This window comes from Brassica rapa, chromosome A08, assembly GCF_000309985.2.
Source record: "Brassica rapa cultivar Chiifu-401-42 chromosome A08, CAAS_Brap_v3.01, whole genome shotgun sequence".
NCBI lineage: Eukaryota > Viridiplantae > Streptophyta > Magnoliopsida > Brassicales > Brassicaceae > Brassica > Brassica rapa.
This window is the reverse complement of record NC_024802.2, coordinates 7,284,671-7,300,338: the sequence shown is the minus strand read 5'-3', so window position 1 is coordinate 7,300,338 and position 15,668 is coordinate 7,284,671. Positions and strand designations below refer to the sequence as shown.

The 15,668-nt window shown below is 30.8% G+C and overlaps 1 long non-coding RNA gene across 3 annotated transcripts; it reads left to right on the top strand.

The window, feature by feature from the left end:
* Positions 1 to 696: 696 nt before the first annotated feature.
* Positions 697 to 12,029, top strand: LOC103833614. Of its 3 annotated transcripts, none has more exons than XR_001955694.2 (2): positions 697 to 8,552; positions 8,688 to 12,029. It is a non-coding gene; the product is annotated as an uncharacterized LOC103833614 (long non-coding RNA). The 3 variants fall into 3 exon arrangements; XR_626236.3 differs by having other exon boundaries at positions 8,661 to 12,029; XR_004450257.1 differs by having other exon boundaries at positions 8,644 to 12,029.
* The last annotated feature ends 3,639 nt before the right edge of the window (positions 12,030 to 15,668 follow it).

Here is a 15,668-nt window from a genome sequence, read left to right as displayed (position 1 = left end):
ACTATTTATATAATTAAATTGGGGCGAACATATAAACAAATTTTATAAATCGAAAAAATATTTTTTTTATTTGATATGATATATAATTAAATTTAAGTGATAGTAACATATATATATGGTATATTTTAATATTAATATTTATTAGATGAAGCTTTTTGCTTATATTTTTTTATCATTTGTATCTGTTATAGCAAAAAGTCTAAATTAGTGATAATAAAATTTTCACTGTGGGATTAATGGTTTAAGTACATTATAATATTTAAAAAAATTCAGTTGTCAATAATTTTCAAATTTTTTATCAAAAAAATGTTCAAAGTAAATTTCAAATTTAAGATATTTATGTATTTTTATATGGCATATAGTTTAATTTAAAATGATACATATATTTATATATCTTTTATTTTTGATACTTATTAAATGAGACTTTCAACTTATATTATTTTTTTATTATTTGTAGAATGTCATAACAAAAGTTTTAATCATAGATCACAAAATTTGAATGTGAAACTTTTAACAGTTTTAGTAATTTATACTCGTTTTTAAAAATTCAAAATATAATATATAAATAATTTTTTTAATTTTTATTATAAGGTTACTATTATTGTTTAATTTATTTTAATAGCTTAAAATTAAACAAAAATAGTTATAATACACATTTCTTTTTATCAAATCTTTACTATTCAAAATCATTAATTGTCATATATACTTTAGCCACATTTGGTAATTCCGTAATCTTATTTAAGGAAATAATGAAGCACAATAATAATGTATTTATTGTGGTCTAATAAAAAGTTTATTATATATTTAGATGGACCAACCTATTTCTCTAAGGATTCTAAAAATCATTTTAGTTATGACACGTGGCTACAAAAAAAATGTTGTAATGCTTCTCAAATAATATATAGGGGATTCCCCCTTTAGAATTCTAAAAAATACCTAATATGTAATGTCACATATAAATAAGATGCATTATGCATACATGGCTAATGTACGAGCATGACTCAGACTTTTAAACTATACAACCACTGAGCACTTTGTTTGCTGATCAGTCACTGTTATACTTGTCATTGTTAAATACACAAACAGCAAATAAATCATTTTACGAATATTATATCATTATAGAATAATAGTCTAATTCCTCCTTTCATTACATTCTCTCATTGTTGTAATTTACCAAAATAATACATTACTAAATGAAAGGATATGTAATGCTCTATTAGTGAACTTGTATAAGCATTTGAGATGCAAGAAAAACATTGGTCAACTACGATCTCCTGAGTTCATAGAACATCATAACATAAAATTAAAAACTTGTGTTCGTTCTTGCAGAAAAAGGCAAATCCAAAATATAATTTAAACTAGAGAACCTTATAATAAACTTAAATATTTAATAAATATATAAAAATGATATCTTGTAACACAAAATATTATAGATAAGCTTCAACATTGGCTTAATAGTTTACTTTAATTATATAATTCATGGTACAAATTACCAATCTTTTTTTGGAATCTCATATCACCAATCCCATAACTAAATATATAAAGTCAACCAGGGGCGGATCTAGAAAAAAAATTAATGTGTGGCACAATAAATATAGATAATTAAAATATATAATAATTTAATGAATTAGACTTTATTTTTATTTTTTTAAACAAATTTACGATAGTCACTAAATTTTTACCTCTTATTTTAAATTAACCATACAAAGAAATAATAATTTCATAATTTTTTGATAATTAAATCTTCCATTTAAGTAATGTTATAAATCATATACTGCATATAATAGTTAAAACCTTTATTCCATTTAGTATTTTGATATAATATTGAAAAGTTAAAAATAATAGAAATAATTGTTAGAGTGTAATTAGAATAAATTGAAATTTTAATATTAAAAAGAAGAAAAAGCTAATGAAGAAAAAAAGGAATAGTTTTATGTAGCAAAAAGAAAAGAAAAAAAAGGAAAATATTGTATGAAATGGTTATATAGCTGTATAGAAAATTTAAGGAACAAAGAAATAGTTCTAGGTAACAAAAAAAAGGGAAAGGAAAAGATATTTAATTTTAAAAAGGTAATTAAGTGTGTAGAAACAGAGAGTAGAGATGGATGGATGAGAATCGAACTTGGAAATGGGTGGGGCATATGGAGCCACTTAAGCCACAAGAGCTAGACAACTTTTATGTTCAGGCAGATCACAAAAATTTATATAATCAGTATGGGGCACGTACCACACCCCTTCCCAAGGTGGGTCCGCCCTTGAAGTCAACAACATTAATTAAAATATGAATACATTAAATCAAGTTTATTCACATGGTTCAGGTTTACCATCATCACAATATCCACGTCCCGCAGGATCAGAAGATGAACCACCACCGTCTTTTTCCAACCAGTGTGAATCCTTACTGAATAAGCTAGAAGACGAATGTACAAAAGCTTGGTGCCACTACTTTAACTCCTCGATGCTCAAGCCTTCCACAAGAATATTCCACCACTTTTTGTCTAACTTATTTTCAATTACAAATTCCTTCAGTTTCTTTTCCTTCTCTTTCTCCATCTCTACCTCCTGAACGAGATCATAATTCTTTTCCATGAGGTTCTAGATCCTGAGTGTTTTATTTTTGGTAGGTGAAATGAAACCATCAGAGTCCCCAATACATATATATATATAGGTAAAAAGAGATATATAGAAGGATGGTACATTGTTTTTAGACATTTAATTTTCATGAAAATAATATTTTGACTAATTTACATATTTGACTGGTAAACTGGCGGTTACTTTAATATATATAGAAACTCTTTAGTCATTGTTGTAAAGTTATAGTCAATAAATTACTATGGAAAATTGGTAATTCAATTGGTGAAAATTGTAAGAGCATATTTACAATTTTAATACAATGAGAATTTGTCAAACTCAAAAAATATATTGTTATTTCTATATAACTTAAATATCAACTGATTTATGATTTAAAATTAAAAAATAAATCTGTGATAGAATTATTTCGTAGGATTTTAATGAATTAAAGATTATCATTTATAAATTTTATCGCATTTATTTTTATTTTCGTTTATACTTTTGAACTTTTGAGTGGTGCCAATCAAATCAACACACATACACAGAATTTTAAAAATAATGAATATGTCATTCCAGATTAAACATAAAATCACATACAGTGAGACGATAAAATTTAAATACTCAGTAAAAAGCAAGAAAATTGTGGGATAAATAAAGAAAAAAATCTGAGGGAATCAAAAGAGGTTCATGCATTCTTAAATTAAGGAACAAGGTTTTATGACATAGTTGTACTGGTTTGTTGAAGACTGAGAAGTGAATAGGAAGAGTTGACAATAGTACATCTTTGATGAGTAAAAACAGTATGAAGACGATGAGTCGACGGGTTAGTGATAGGGTCATTGATATTGTGGTCCAGGAGATGAGCTAGTGAGAAATACCAACCAAAACAAATAGAAAACGTCTATGACGAAAAAAATATTTATGGGTTTAAATCTTTTTGGTGTTTCAAAGATGAGAAGAGTTTGCGAAGTGTTATAATGTGGAGGTTTTTTGAGTATCTACTGGCTGAAATTTTTTCGTTGATATTAAAAATCTCATAGACCCGAAAACTAATCCTTTTTTATCTTAGTGATTTATTTTAGTTGGTTTCGTATATATGGAATCTTTAATTTCATCTTTCTTATCTTTTTTTTATTTGGTAACTAGCCACCAACCTTTCCTAGAAAGTTTTGAACATCACAACCTTTTTAATCTACTTTTTAGGTTAATTATAGCGTATAATTATTTCTGTATCTCAAAAGGAATATATCTAGATGCAAAAGAGCTTAAAAGATTATTTCCTCATATATAATGCCACATATAAATAAGATGCATGTATGCATACATGATTAATGTACGAGCATAACTCAAACTTTTAAACCACACAACCAAAAGACACTTCTTTTGCTGATCAGTCACTGTTAGATTGGTCGTTGTTCAATACAGAAACAACAAATAAATCATTTTACGAACATTCTATCATTAGAGAATAACAGTCTAAATCTCTTTTCCTTTGCATTCTCTTATTGTTGTAATTTACCAAAATAATACATTACTAAATCAAAGGAGATGTAATGCTCTAGTAGTGAACTTGCATAAGCATTTGGCATGCAGGAAAAACATTGGTCAACTACAATCTCCTGAGTTTCATGGAACATCATAACATAAAATTAAAAACTTGTGTTCGTACTTGCAGAAAAAGGCAAATCAAAAATTTAATTTAATCTAGAGAACCCTATAAAAAATTTAAATTATTTAATAAACATATAAAAGTTATATCTTGTAACACAAAATATTATGGATAAGTTTCAACATTGGCTTAATAGGTTACTTTAATTATATAATTCATGATACAAATTACCAATCTTTTTTTGGAATCTCATATCACCAATCCCATAACTAAATATATAAAGACAACAACATTAATTAAAATATGAAAACATTAAATCAAGTTTATTCACATGGTTCAGTTTTGCCATCATCACAATATCCACGTTTCAAAGGATCAGAAGATGAACCACCACCGTTTTTTCCCAACCAGTGTGAGTCCTTACCGAATAAGCTAGAAGACAAATTTACAAAAGCTTGGTGCCTCTGCTTTAACTCCACGATACTCAAGCCTTCCACAGGAATATTCCACCACTTTTTGTCTAACTTATTTTCAATTACAAATTCCTTCAGTTTGTTTTCCTTCTCTTTCTCCATCTCTAGCTCCTTAGCGAGATCATAATTCTTTTCCATGAGGTTCTAGATCCTGATTGTTTTATTTTTGGTAGGTGAAATGAAACCATCAGGGTCTCCAATACATATATATATGTAAAAGGACATATATGGAAGGATGGTACATTGTTTATAGACATTTAATGTTCATGAAAAGAGTGTTTTGACTAATTTACATATTTGACTGGTAAATTAGCTGTCACTTTAATATATATAAAATCGTTTTGGTCATTATTGTAAAGTTATGGTCAACAAATTACCATGGCAAATTGGTAACTCTATTGGTGAAAATTGTAAGAGCATATCTATAATTTTAATACAATGATATTTTCTAAAACTCAAAATATATTGTTATTTTTATATAATTGAAATATCAACTAATTTAATGATTTAAAATTAATAAATCTATGAGGGAATTATTTCATAGGATTTCAATGAATTAAAAGATTATCATTTATAAATTTCATCGCATTTTTTATTTTCGTTTATATTTTTGAACTTTTGTGTAGTGCCAATCACATCAACACAAAGACACATGATTTTAAATTCCTGAATATGTAATTCCATAACTTAAAATCACGTACAATGAGACGTTAAACTTTAAATACTCACTGAGAAGCAAGAAAACTGTGGGATAAATAAAGAAAAAAATCTGAGAGAATCGAAAGAGGTTCATGCAGAGTAGTAAGGGTTTTATGACAGAGTAGTAAGGGTTTTTTGAAGACAGAGAAGTGAATAGGAAGATATGACAATAGTACATCTTTGATGAGTAACAACAAGATGAAGACGATGAGTCGACGGGTTAGTGATTTGGTCATTAATATTGTGGTCCATGAGATGAGCTAGTGAGAGATACTAACCAAAACAAATAGAAAATGTGTATGACGAAAAACTATTTATTCTTTTAAATCTTTTTTTGGTGTTTTCAAAGATGAGAAGAGTTTGCGAGGTGTTCAAATATGGAGGGTTTTAAGTATCTACTAGCTGAAAATGTTCCACTGATATTGAGAATCTCAGAGACCAGAAAACCAATCATTTTTTTTAGCTTAGGGATTTAATTTAGTTGATTTCGTATATATGGAATCTTAAATTTCCTCTTCCTTATATTTTTGTTTTTCTTCATTTGGTAATTAATCACCAACCTTTCCTAGAAAATTTTGAACAGCACAACCTTTTTAATCTGCTTTTTAGGTTAATCATAGAGTATAGTTATTATATTCCAAAAGAAATATATCTAGATGCAAAAGAGCTTAAAAGAATATTTTCAAAATTTACTCTTGCACAGTTGCACCGAAGCTTTCTCTATAATGCTTATACATCTATATATATAAAGTAAACTTTGTTCTATTCTTATGACATGTAGAAGAAGGGTCTGTTGACATGTGTCCACATGTTTTTTCTTTTTGTATTTTAAATCATTTTTCTTTTAGATTATTACGATTTGTCCCATTACTTTTTAATTGTGCACTATCTAATCCTTCTCACATTAAGTATCATTATAGTTTGAGAATCTATTTTATTGGTCACTAAAATTATAAAAATAAGTAAAATAGTATAAACATATTTTAAATATTTAATTTATTCACAGCTAAAAATAGCATAAACTTTCATATTATTATTTTTACTATTTCCTATTAGTTCTTTTACAAATTATATATTTATTTTACTATTAAAGTTATAAAAGTACACTTTGTTCTATTCTTATGACATGTGGAAGATGGGTTTGCTGACATGTGTCAACATGTTTTTTCTTTTTGTATTTTAAATATTTTTTCTTTTAAATTATTACAATTTGTCACATCACTTTTTAATTCTGCACTATCTAATTCTTCTCACATTAAGTATCATTAGAGCTTGAGAATCTATTTTATTGATCACTAAAATTTTAAAATAAGAAAAATGATATAAATATATTTTAAATATTTAATTTACTCACAACTAAAAATAGCATAAACTTTCATCATTTTATTATTTTTACTATTTTCTATTATTTTTTTTACAAATTATATATTTATTTTACTATTAAAGTTAAAAAAAATAACCAAACTAAAAATAAGAAATTAGAGCACAACACAAAATTTAAACCTAAAACCTCCATTATCACTGGAAAAACAAAATGGCATAGTAACACTAATTCAATAGAGGCCTAGAACAGAAAGAAGATCAAGAACGATGACTAACTTACCTCATTGTACCATAAAGTGTCTTGGCTAGAACAAGTAAAAAAAAATAAAGAAAGATAAAATCTGAAACAAAGCAATTCCCCAAAAAAAATAAGTGCGAACAAGCACCAACGCAAAGAACCAAGAAAGCGGACCAGAAGGAGAAGAATAATCGGAAGGCCAAAGTCACCACGATGGAGGAAGATACTTGCCTAAAGTACTGGATGCACAACCACTAGCAAAAAGGTAAGAAACACCTCACAAACTAAACAAGAATAGACAAGGCGCCCATTCAAGTGAAGAAACACAAAGCTCTCGATAGAAGAGAAAAAAGCTCCAAAAGACTAACTCTGCACACCTATACCAAAGGAAACATGAGAAGAAGAGAAACAATGTGAGAAAAGAATAATAGAAACCAACCACCGTGAAATCATAAAATAAGCTTGAGACCAGAAATAACCTTCAAAGCCCACATAGCATACACGAACAAAAACATTATCCAAACCTGGAGTGGTAAGCATGGTGAAACGGAGAGCTACAACAGATGCGAACAGCAATGAAAGCTGCAACGAAATGAAAAAACATAGAGTGAAAGGGAGACAACAAAATCAACAAAATGTGGAGCTGTCCTAGAGCTATGATAGAGAGCATAGAAGTCAGATCTCCAAAAACTAGATCTTGAAAACCAAGACGAGCAAGGACTATTGACAGTAAGCCAACGACGAGAAAGCCAACATCAAAGACGACTAAAATCTGACCCAACCCAAGGAGATGCAGTTCCTAACATTAGCCAATATCTAAGGAAGAAGAGGAGCAACCAATATTGACTCGAAAAGCCTACAACGTTGTGAGAAACAACCACACAACTGGGAACTCATAAAGTCGTTTTAAAAAAAATTCCGTATGATCTCACCGACAAAGAAGGCGAGGAAGAACAAGAGCATGAGGTGAGTCTTTTTCCGGTGATGGTGAGAAGCACCACACACTAGAAAGATAAACGAAAAACAGAGATGGTAATGGCTCAAGGTCAAAATATGGAGAGAGTAAAAAAACATCTTAAAAGTTATAATGTTCAAAAATATGAAAATAAAATAAAATACAATTTTGACGTTGAAACCATTAATCTTAAAATCGACAAATGCCTAAATGCAAAGTTATTGAAATTCAATATGCTTTTACATTATATGCTCAATTCACTACTAACAAGTACTATACACACAACAACACATTACTAGGAAAAAAACACACAATATATTAACCTATCAGCTACTACTACATAACACATTAAAAACACTAAATAATTCTCTTAACAAATAAAAACGACCAAAAATTACATTATCCAAAAAGTCGCTCTTAATAACAATAAAATAAAATAATGGTGGACTATCTAATCCTTTTTCGCACTAACTATTATTATGTAAATGTGCACAAAGATTTCTGGATCGATTCCCGGCATATCTACGAGGGACCAGGCAAAGCGGTCGGAGTTAGACCGGAGAAATCAATCAGTCTTCGCCTTAATCCTGCAGAAATTTTGGAGCATGTCTTAAGGTTTTTGGTGGGATCTCCTTCGATCAGCGGTCGTCCATCTCTTCAACCTCCATCTCCTCTGTATGCAAGGTAGGCTTCTTCTGTAATTTCTATGATGATTTTGTTTTTCCCTTCAAGTTCGTTTGATAGTAGGACCGGAAATTTTTCCAATCACCCTTAGTTTCCTTTATGCCCCAGGGGCTAGGAAATCTAACTATCTAAAAGAGTGTTGAAGGGACGGTCCCAATATCGTGAATCCAAGGGCGTCCATGTATCATGTTGTAAGATGACTTCCAGTCGACTACCAGAAATTTGGTGGTGTTGATTCCTTCAGCGTAAACGGGAAGAGAGACCTCTCCAGTAGTATGTTTAACCTCTCCGCTTGATACTACGATTGGGGTGATATTTTGTGTCAAAGAATCTTCCTCCGACCCCAAATCATTGGAGACGGTTAGGAAGACGATGTTGGTGGAACTCCCGATGTCTACCAATATTCTTTTTACCAGAAAGTTGGCTACAGTGAGCGATATAAACAGAGGGTGGTGGTGAGGGGATATGACTTTCTCCTGCTTTTTGGCCGTGAAAATGATTTCATCTGTTTCCAGGAGAAAGCGGTTGAATCTTCTGAATTCTAGACCATTTATGGCATTTCTAGTGCTCTTCTTGGCGGCCACTTGAATTATGACATTTACTTCTGACACACCATAGATGACGTTGATTACCCTATCATGTCGAGGTGGTCAGGCAGGAGCAGTTCCCGCAGGCTTGTTAGTTGTCTCCTTGTTGCGGAGATTTTTAGCTCTTACAGAGAAGAATTACAAGAAGTGTCCTTTCTTTAGCAGTTCGTTAACCACCATCTTTAGTGCGATGCAATCTTCTGTTTTGTGATTGTGGTCACTGTGGAAGTCGCACCACCAGTTCGGATTCTGGAAAGAATTTGGTGCTTTCATCTTATCAGGCCATTTGACCTGAGGACTCATTTGCCTTAGAATATTGACCAATTACGGCTTTGAGATGGAAAGGTGAGAGATATATGGCCACATGGACAATGTTATCCCTTCGGTTATCTTCAGGGGTCGGTTTTGATACCTACACCAGTTCTTGCTTCTTGCCTATTTGCCAGGCTTTTAATAGGATTTCTCATCTCGGTTCTTCTTGTCGTTTCTGGTTCTTCTTCAGAGGGAACTTGGATCGAGTCGCGACATCGTCTTCCCATTTTACATGGGCCCATGCACAGGATAATATGTCTTCCATAGTTTTGCACTGATATTTGTTGAGTTCCTTATATAGGTCTCCATCACGTAATAGCCTCTTTTGAAGGTTGAGATTGCGGTGGAGGCATTTCATCTTGGGATGGCTACCTTTTATTGGTTAAAACATGCTATAAAGCTGCGCAGGGGCTCGGCTCGATGATGAAGGATCTCATAGAGGTTGTCAGTCGTCTTCTCGGGACTTATGCTCCTTGTGAATTGCTCTACAAACTTGTTTGGCACGGTTTTGAAGGAGTGTATCTACCCGTTGGACCATTGTAAGGCAGATCCTATCAAGGTTGATATGAGGTCCTTGCACATAATGGCTTCCCTTAGCTCTTTTTGGATTGCTAAAGTGATAATTTGTTGCTTGTACTGGGCCACATGGTTATCTAGGTCCTTGGTGCCATCGTACATCCTCATGTTGGGAAAGGAGAACTTCTTGGCATCTCTACTAGCGCTATCTTATCCGCGAAGGGAGTGTCAGCGTAAGATTTGGGGTCGCTTCTTCAGAATAGGAGGAGCAACTGCCGGGAATCTTTTTACCATGGAGTAGATGGCGTCAAACTTTTTGGAGAACACCCGCTCGAGGTAGGGGGTCACGGGCGACTTCTTTGCCATTACTCCTTCTGGTATCTCTTCATTCCATCTCGAAATCGTCGTCTTCTATGAAGTTGACTCGATTTCGCCTTGCAACATCAGTTCCCATAACGGTATCTCCATTCAGTGGTGGAGGCAGTCCGGTATTTGGGTTCACTCGTCAGAAAGACTATCAGTTACTTAATGAAACGATAAAAAAGCGTATCAATTTATGGACCAATCACTTTCTATCAATAGTTGGTAGAATGCAGTTGATAAAATCGATTCTCCTGAGCATAATAAATTTTTGGATGACTTGCTTCAAACTGTCGGACCAATGTATTAAACAAATTTACAGTCTTAGTTATGCATTCCTCTGGTATAGTCCTTCCTTGAATGCGAAGAAAGCAAAAGTAGCATGGGATGTGCTCTGTCTCCCAATGTAGGAAGGAGGGTTGGGTCTCAGATTTTTCAAGGAGATGAACAACGTTTTCACTCTGAAATTGTTGTGAAGATTCATGTCTGCACAACCTTCGCTCTTGACTAAATGGATTCAAACGTATTGGATTAAGGGAGACACGGTATGGTCTATTAGGATCACAAAATCTGCAGGATCCTGGATGTGGAGAAAGCCTTGAATTATAATAGATGCCTTGCAAAACAAAAATAGTTTCATAAGATAAAAGTAGAAAATGGTAATTGGACCTCTTTTTGGTTTGACTCTTGGTCATCAACAACTTTGCCCTGTAGGAAGTATAGACTGTCGTACTGTTTTGCCTTATTTGCAAGACGGGAGACCGTGGATACAACCACCAGAACATTGTAAATATTAGCCATCTTGCCTGGGTCCTTAGAATGTTTTTATGATATCACAGAAGCTCGTGGCTGCATTGATCTAGGGGTCAGTTTGACTGCAACGGTTTTTTCAGCTTTGCTTTCGAGAGTAAGAAAGCGAAACCATTGTATGGACATTCCAAACATTATTGAATCAGCCATGGAAGAATAGAGAACCAAGCTTTGAAATGGTGAAGATTTTACTTTTTGAAAAAGTTCTATTGATGTGTGTATAAACCAATTTTTTTCAGTACCAGAAACACATGGAATCTAATCCACCAGCAAGAAAAAACTGTCGAGTGGAGTAAAGAACTTTGGTTCAAGCAAGACACCCCAAAGTATGCTTACTTCACTTAACTAGCAATACACAACCGTTTATCAACCAGAGACTGCATGCTCCTTTGGTCTTCTAGAACAAACTAAGCATGTGTCTTCTAAAATCTACTAGAAACCCGAGATCATTTGTTCTTCTCTTGTCTCCTTTCTGCTGATTTATGGTCTCAGCTGCTTAAAGACTTTGTTCGTGGGAGCTTCACAATATTCTAGGCAGAGATAATGGAGTTTATCAACAACAACAGTCTGGACTTTCTCACCACATTCCTCACCTGATACGTTCTCTAGCTTTCGATACACTCTTTTTGGAATGAGAGAAACGACAAAAGGCATGGAGCAAAGAAGGCATGGAGAAACTCCTACCACTGTGTATATAATGGTAAGACTGGTTGATAGAGAAATTCGAAACAAATGTCTTTCGTTTAAACAACTGGGAGATTTCAAAATTGTGGTGTTCTCAATGTTACTTTCTACTAGATAACACAAAGTCTTACAAGTTGCAGTTTTCTTCGAACATGTAGTACAAGTTGCGAAACATTATTTTTTTTTAAAATAAATTTAACAAAAATCATCAGTATAATAGAATGGAAAACAGTTTTCTTTTTGTTACACTGTATAAAATAGAGATGTAGGACTAGAGCCGTCTAATAGCACGTGCATGTGAAGCGGTCGAATAGGGTTCGAAAAAATAATTGAGACGGTCCTGTTTAGGACCCATCGAAAATATGGGCGGTGAAATTAAGCCGGAGGCCTTGTTGACCACCAGATGTTTCTGGTCCGTACAGATTAGCGGCGGTGGTGATCCGTGTGCAGCCACGTTGCTCAACTGTATGATTTATTTCTGTTTGGAAAATTTGACACACGATGTTTGCCAATAAATCAATAAATTATTTGGATGACAGAACATATTTTTCTGGTCTAGCTTCAAGTAAGTTACTAGATTCTTATTCAACACAAGATTATTTTTTATTATTTAGTGTCCCAAAAATATATCTTATTATATTTGTAAATTGTTTTGTTTGTATTCAATGAACACATTTGATAAAATTGTTGGATTTTAATACTCCATGTGTTTCACAATAGATGAAGTTTTGGTTATTTGCATACATATTAAGAAATTATATTTTCTAAACAAAAAATCATTAAAATATAATTTTAAACTAATTTATCTAATTATAAACAAAAATAATAAAAACACAATTGGCTACACAGTTTTTGATAAAATTAAAGTTATCTAGATATGTGAAAACATCATCTATTGTGAAACAAAAACAATCACCTAAAACATCATCTATATTGAAATGGAGGGAGTATGTAACTAGGATAAGACAATTTATATGAAAATTATTTAAAAAATATCGTATAGAAAAATAAAATTTATATTCTTAATCGAATAAATATTTTTGGACGTTAAGCAATTTTTTAAAAAACTTTTTTGTTAATTACATAATTTGTTTTTTGGTGAGCTCATCCCATTTTTAAAAATATTTTATGTCAAAAAATTACTTATCGCTAAGAACCTAACGTTTAGGTCAAAAAATCTCAGGCCTACTATTTGGTTACAATGAAACTATGGTAGCTCGATTTTATATCATGATTTAGAAATTTAAAAGTTAATTATGGTTATGAGAAGTTTACATTCACGTGCCAATCCTATCTATCTTTAATATATTTTTTTCATTTTTGTGTCACTTTTTTTCATTTTGGTTAATGCTCGATATAAATATTGATTGTTGAGTTTATTCTCATTTCGTTATTTTGTTGTGACCTGAAATTTAGAAAATGTTTAAAATTTAAAATTATTAAAGAGATACATACTTAAGTTAAGATCAACGCCTTGATCAGAATAAATATTTTATATTTTATATTTATTAATTATTTTATGTTTTCTGCATATTATGAAATAATAAAATAATAATTATATATTAAGTAGCTAAAAATCAGTTACAATTATGTAATAAATTGGCGTACGCATATAAATCAAACGACCGCTATTTTTTATTCGCAATCATTTTATGGTAAATAAATCAAATTAATCAATTTTTTATCGTATATGATATATAATTAAATTTAAATGATATTAACATAGATATATATAGTATACTTTTAATATGAATATTAATGAAGTTTCTACTCATATTATTTTATGATTATTTGCATATTTGTGTAACAAAATTTTACACCAACGATTTTTTTTATTGTAGAATGTTTAAGGGTTTCAATAGTTTATAATCATTAAAAAAAAATTATATTTCAAAATTAAATTATTATCTTTTCAATAGATGTTCAATGCAGATATCAAAATATAAGTATGTATTTTCAAAATTAAAATATTATCTTTTCACTTGATTACCAACTAAAGAATTCAGTTCTTCTAGTAATTGTCATTAACTGCAACGAAAGGCATTAATTGTATTTTTCCTTAACTACCGAAAATATCATATCAACTTATGGCTTGCTCCCAAAGCTTATAATGTAGTAAATACAATATTTCCAAACTTAATTAAGCTGAATTTGTGTATCAAGCAATTATATTCGATATATAAGCACTTATATTCGATTACCTTAACTAACTAAAATATCATATCAACCTATGCCTTGCTCCCAAATTTTTCAAAGTAGTAAATACTATATTTCCATATTAATTAGTCAACCTACAGAAGTAATTCGATGCGCGCCGAAGATAACATTGGTCTTATACCGATTTGATTATTTAATTGTTTATAGTACGGTTCAATTGAAATCAAGATGCCAAATAGAACTATGATTTACAATAAAAAGAAGTTAAAAACTTTTTCGGTTTTCCAATTAGGTTCAAATATGACCAGCTTGTGATTTGGTTACGTTTGGCTGTCAATTACAGAAGCTATAAATTGCTACACATTGTAATGCTATACGACTAAATACATTATTTCTAATGTTTTTTATACAAATTAACATGTTCAGCAACAGTCTTTAAATAATTTACTCACATTCGTCACTACTCATACTAGAAATATATGATGCTATGTATGATGTTGTTGAATTTTAAAAAATTGCTGCTAATACCAAGATAACCAAGGAGAAGTAGAACAAACTATTAGTTTTGCATACAGAGTAACTTGATGGAATAATTGACTGACACAATGCGTTACTTTTTTGACATATTGTAAGACACTATGTTTAGTACAATTTAATTTATCTCCAGATCCTGGTTGTTCTTATTGTTAGAGGTCCCCAACAGCAAACAAAGCTCCAAAAAAAGAGATCTATATGCACGATGAAGTTTATTACTCGATGATTTTAGGTGGACAATCATATTACACAACATATCAAAACGACATACGATGGGTCCTTTTTTAACATACTCGGATTTTTTTTTAAACCCCTTTAAAACGATAGTCTATTTAAAAACGATAGACCAATATTCATGTTACTGTCGCATAAAGTTATTTTCTAGGGAGTTTAATTTTAAACTATGCCATTCCTAAATGCTTTATAATTCTGCCACGTCAGCCTTCAGGAAACTTACAAAACTACCACATAGGATGGAGTCATTTTTTAATTATTACAAACTTAAGGTTATAGCTATTTAAACGATTCTCAATTTATATATAAGGGATTGATTTCTTTGCTTGATTGTTGTAACTTTCATTTTTAGTGTATATTAATAATATATAATTATATTATATAAAATTTACTAAATTTGAACTTTGATTTGTAGAAGAGATTATTTTTTTTGTAGTATGAATTTGATTTGATTAATTTATAGATGTGAGAAATATATTGCAATAATTTTGGTGGACAAAGATATTTTTGTATTGCTTAAAGAATGTCAATAGAATTAATATATAAAAATTGAAGCACAAAAGTATGTTATACGGCGTCCAGGATCTTGTGATCAAGCAAGGAGAAGAGATTGGGATGCACACACGTTTCAACTTCGATCCCTCTGTTGTGCAAAACTAAGTCATATTATCTTAGACATCCACATGGATATGGGTTCTTGAATCCAGCCCATTTTAATATATATTGCATTGATTTAAAAAAAATTTGATTAACGGAATAATATATGTTGATATGAATTTTTATTTGAATTTTTAATATTCTATAATCAAATTAAATTTTATATAAATATAACTTATAATAATCAAATAGTCAAAATAGAATAATTCATTTATGTATATTTTGCATTTTCTTTATTTTCATTTCAATGAACTACAACTAAACT